Raw genomic sequence first — 5,681 nt, 5'->3', positions numbered from 1 at the left:
ATCATTCATCTCAATATGGCAAGTAAAAAACATCTATAATATACCAAATACAAATATTAAAGTCTTATAAAGGTGTATCAACAGAATAGAAACACAACCTGAGGGTAGATAATTCACATATTTCTGGTTTCTTTAAAATGGATACTTTAGTTTATGTTTTTCTTATACAGGGTTATAGTACATATAGCATAACACTCAGCTAGAGTTATAGAGTCATCATTTTCAATAATGGATCAAATCACTATGTTTAATGTGAAGTGACTCGCATAGGATTATCACATGACTCTGCAACTCCCCTCAGCTCTACTGGGATTTTTAAGGCCTATGGTATGCAGCCTGTTTTGGTTCAGTCTCACTTTTATCAACGTCATTTCCGGTCACAGCACACAGCAGTTCTCAGCGAACAAGCTCTGATGAACTCTAGCAACAAGCTGTTGAACATAGTGGAGCATTCACCAGCGTTAAAATCAGCTAGTTCCCTTAGAAGTTGGTGGAGACCAAATCAGAGCTAAATGGAGAGTGAGTAATATATCTCCATGTCTGCTGCATCTGTGTTGTGTTTACAGCTTGTTTTGCTGCAAAAAAGTAATTTTATTTGATAAACTGACATGCTGTACACATTATAAAGTGCTTTTGAATATTACTGCAAAACACAGTTCTTTTCCATCCACTGTATGACTTCAAATTGTTATGTGGTGGCCTATAGCAACGTTGGTGATGAAAAGCAGCATAGGCAGACAGCTCTGAGTGAATTTCCAGAAGCGCTCTTCCTTAAAATAACTTCCCAGTCAGCTCCTGCATACCACGTCTCTGTGTGTGCTGAACCCCGGCCCGCCTTGATCTGACCACCACCTCACCCTGTTCATACACCTTCAGGACCACCTCAGGACCACACTTCCCCTGGTCATATTTCAGTTTGGTGCCTCCATTTTCCAAAATCAACAGGGAGAACTTGCACAACTTTTCACCCTAATCACAAACCCGCCTTCGAAAAATAACAAGAACTGAAACTTTGGCAAATTGTAAAAACAAATGACTGCCAACATACAGAACATCATCACTGTGTGGAATATTTGTCATATTCTCCAATGAAGAAAAGAAACAAAAGCCTGTTTTGCATTTTTCATGCATGTGCGCATTCAGACTGATGCAATTTGTTTCCCTGCTTCATGTAGTGACAAAACCCTAATAAACCCTGGAGGGAGAGCTCCACCCTATCAGCTGGACAGAGCCACAACACAAACCAGATCTGAAGGCATGTCCTCCCCAGCTTTCAGGGAGGGGTGATGGGTGATTTCCTTCCCCGGGGATTTCCTTCCCAGCCCGGACTCTTGGCCTCTGTTTGTGGTTTTAGAGGGCATTAGGACGGATGAGGGGATGGCGAGGATGGAAACTGGTGTGAAGGAGGGGAGAAAGATGAGGTGCAATGGAGGGAGGGATGAAAGGAGAGCGGGAGGCAATATTAGACCTCCGCTATGTTGTACTTGGCTCACTCTGTAGTCTGTCCCACCCCACTGCAGGGTATTACACACACACGCATACAAGCAAAACACAACAGAGATTTCCATGACAATAGTGTTCCAGTCAGTGGGAGTAACAAAGCAGGGCACATTTCTCACAGAGGAGGAGCGGGTGAAAGTCTCACTCAGCTCTGGACCAGTGGAATCATCTGCTCTGCTGGTCAAGCCACAAAACCAAATAAGCTGCGCAATGACTTCAGAGGCAAGCTGGCGTCTAGGCAGCCCTCGGGGGAGGTGGCTTGCTAGTGGGGGTCTGTGGAGAGGTGAGGAATGATTTGTGTTGGGTTAATTAACGTTCAATCAGTAGCAATCACTATAAATCAGTTGCTGTAGTGTTGGGTCTTGATGGGAAAAGGCTGAGAATCTGTGTAGTTACATAATACTGTTCTAAACCATATCAGACCTTATTTAAACCCATATGTACCCTTAAAGTATACGTTTATTACAGCTTGGATCTTATTTTTGGCCATATGACCCTAATAATAGCGTGGTACTCACCAAGTTATTTGTTAAGATCTGTGAACTCCGCTACATTACTTGAAAAGTCATTTAGGAGTAGAAACATGAGCAGCAAAGCTTTCTTGGTGGAGAAAATGAAAATGAGTGGTAAAATAATTAAACATCCAGCACAGTTTACAGACAGTCCTACTTTGATTTCTGTAGTTGCAATGAGGTGGTCATGAGCAACAAGCTTCCCTGGAATCTTGTCATCAGACTCCAGAGAGTCACTTCTCCCAGCCAAGAAACAGTTCAAGGACCAGTGTGTGGGATAATTAGTTGAATCTAATGGCGAGGTCGCAGATTGCAACCATTTGATCACAGCACAGCCTTCCAAGTGTTTAAGGAGAAACTTGCGTTGTTTGGTTTGTCTGTTCTGGGCTACTTAATTTAGTCTGCTTATAAAAACACAAGGAGAAATGTAGGATCACACACCGTCCAACAAAAAGTGCAACCCAAACTATCATTCCAAAATGTGAGAAAAATAAGAACTATATTGTGAAATGCAACAAAATGTGATTTGTATTTAAAATCCCAGCTACAGTGTGACTAGACTGTCTGTCTTTTGGTTTGCATCCCTTGGTTCTGGTTCACAATTCATTATTTTCCTCAGTTTTCCTGAGCTTGGTCTTTACAGTAAATGAACAAATGTTCGACTTTGCTAAGTGCCTGCTGGCTCTTCATATTTAGGTTATAGACATGAAAGTGGTATCAAACTTACCCACTTTATATCCCAAACTATTCTTTTATAGAAGAGTTCCAAAATACTTCCAAAATAAATGTGAAATGTAATGTACATGTAATCCTTTTAGAGGGAATATGAATGTTGATTGGCACACCTTTGAGGAAGCTAAGCTAAATTGTGACATCATAAGGTGCTGTCCCTCTTTTGTTTTCTCCTAACAGCCACTAAAAATGTTTCCTTGATGATCAGGTTGGTCTGTAAGAGCCTCCCTACAAAGAGTTAATGTAAATCTAATTATATGGTATAAGGAGCCTACTGTGAATGGAATGTAGCTCGAAGATGTATCTCTTTCTCCTCATTCGTTGTTATTTAATACTTAGCAAAGTTGACATTTAGATGGAAGATAATGTGCAGCTAACAGACAAAAGATCAGGGGGATGCTTTAAAAGGCTTTAAAATTAGTTAAATGACCTGTAATAAATTCTGAAAGGTGAGACAATACTGCTATACAAGACATTAAGCAACATTAGCTAATATCCAGGGTTAAGCAACAATCCGTCATCAGGATAATTATCTAGTTCACTGGTAATTCTTCTTCCTGAAATATTAACAGGGTGCAACTAAATTATCTCAGAGACTGACTTATAGACAGTTAGATCTTCCAGTGTCACAATACTTTCTTACAACACTGACATTAAAATTTTCCACAGCTATGATCGCAACAGAAACTTCTCACAAGAATCCTTCAGCATATATTACTTCTCTGCTGTTTGGCTGTATGATTTGCATATTCTGTTATGACCGGCTCATAGGGTGCAAATAATAGGAGAGACACAAAAGCTATAATGCATAAATTAATCATACTATTTGCAAAACAACATGGCTTGTGGAAATCAGTCCTATAGGTGCATGTTAGTAATGAACAAGTCTTGTATGAGTCAGCTACTTCAAGTGAATGATGAGAGTCAGTTCCCGTCTTTTTTGTTTTCCAGTTTATTTATTTATTTATTTATTTTTTAGAAATGAACACAAGAGAGAATAACTGGATGATCCTAATGATTTTCAATCTTGAGGCAAAAGTTGATGATGATTCATTGTCAGTCTCGTCAACGTGAACATTTACAAGGAAAAGCCTATGCACTCTGTACAGTGGGGAACAGGGTGTTCACACGGTAACAAAAAAACTCTATCATCATCTATCTCCCTTAACCAGCTGTTACTGTATGTCCCTGTGACTGAAGGGCCTTTCTTTCTCCAGGACCGTCTGCAGCAACAGGGCTGACTCTCACCCTGGCCCCAGCCCAGCACATTACACTGCTCTCCTGACCCCAACATATGGCCTCTGGGACCCACCTCCAACCTTCTCTGACAGCTGTATGTAACCACAGAGTGTTACACGTGTTCAATATGAATCTCAGAGGATACTTTTACAATACAGGCACAAAATATATATATATATTTTTTTTAATTAGTCAATGGAGTCAGCTTTTTTTAATTTGGTGCATTCTATTTCCTAACAATAACCAGAACAAAAACATCCCAAACTGTTGTTTTACAGGTTACTGGTGACTAATTGTCATTTGGTCAGACATCAGACTCCAGGAGAATTAAAGGTGGAGTCAACCATTCTGGAGAAAGATAGTTGATTGTTGAGTCTCATTCCCAGGACGTCAAAAATTTTAAGACTGGGAGCACAAACACCACCGGCTGTGTTGTGTGGCTCGCTCCAAGCAACTTTGTTTTCCATTTACCATCACCCAAAGTGTCTGTATGAAGTGTCTGTAAAAATGTATCAACTGAAAATGTAAATAATAAGACATCATGGTACCACCCACACTGTTTGATTTGCACATGAACCCTGAGAAGTGCAGCAGCTCCACAGCTTAACACCAACTATGTTGCCAAAATAACAAAGCAGGAACTTGCGGAGAACCACATCAATTAGAGAGAAGTTGATTCCGTGGAGGATTCAATCCAACAGCTGGGATGCACCAATCAAGCAGAGGTTTTATGTTCAGGTTGTAACTTCTGCACTGACTTGAGAGATGAGAGATGCATGCACCTAAAAACATCCTGGTTTTCGAGGTTTGTCCTTTTGCATGCCACTTACTGCATGTCGAGAGCTGATGGAGTCTGTAGATAATGTAGCAGAGTAAAGTCCAAAACAAACAGGCATGTCCCTTCCACTGAGTCTGACTCAGAGCCTGCCTGTAAGAGCTAAAGCCAATGTCAACACAACCCAGCTCAGACTTATATTGAAGGTTAACAAGCAAACTGATGTTCTGAAACTCAAAGAGGCTGGAAATAGTGCTGACTTAATTGCTTTGTGCTTTGCTTGTAAAGTAAGTTTGTGACAGATGAGGTCAAACATTTGTCAGAGTGGGTATATTTGACAAATAACTATACCATCTTTTGTGATTCTGACACTCTCTTTTAGCTCTAAAGTAATCTTTTAACACAAATGGACAGTTGTATCTTTTCTCAACTGTCGTTGCAATTTTTCAATTCAGTGAAAGCCAAAACAATCTGCTGTGACACTTTAGCAAGACCTTAATTTTCACTTAAATGCTTCATGGCATCTCAAAAATGCTTCCTCCTCCCTGTCTTGTATGTTTTCATTCTTGTTAGACTTTTGGCAGGAAGGAGGAGTCAGTTTGTCCCAAACTGATGCTGGATAACGTTTGTCAGTCAGCGGCTCATTCTCTCTGACCAGGCCAGACAATCCATAAAAGAGGTGTCCTGTATGAAGATGCACATTTCTATCCAAAACAAGAATCTGAAGCAGAAATCTGCAATTTAGTAAGAGGCATGTGGTTAAAAAGAAACAGCCAACGATACAAACACATCTGAGGGAGTGGACAGTGGGTGGTGTCCAATCAGTATCAGGAGTAAATTATTTCTTCATAAAACACAATTAGTTACTCTATACTGTTTGCATTTTTGGTAGCAGAGTTGAGATTTACAACACCACAAACATG

The 5,681-nt window shown here is 40.3% G+C and overlaps 1 long non-coding RNA gene across 1 annotated transcript; it reads left to right on the top strand.

The window, feature by feature from the left end:
- Nucleotides 1–1,662: 1,662 nt before the first annotated feature.
- Nucleotides 1,663–5,080, top strand: LOC127353086 (uncharacterized). The gene is made up of 3 exons (XR_007881227.1): nucleotides 1,663–1,783; nucleotides 3,962–4,077; nucleotides 4,262–5,080. It is a non-coding gene; the product is annotated as an uncharacterized LOC127353086 (long non-coding RNA).
- Nucleotides 5,081–5,681: the final 601 nt, after the last annotated feature.

Source organism: Dicentrarchus labrax, unplaced genomic scaffold (assembly GCF_905237075.1).
Source record: "Dicentrarchus labrax unplaced genomic scaffold, dlabrax2021, whole genome shotgun sequence".
NCBI classification, from domain to species: Eukaryota; Metazoa; Chordata; class Actinopteri; family Moronidae; genus Dicentrarchus; species Dicentrarchus labrax.
Note: the sequence above shows the minus strand (reverse complement) of the source record. Positions and strands in the feature narration are given on the sequence as shown.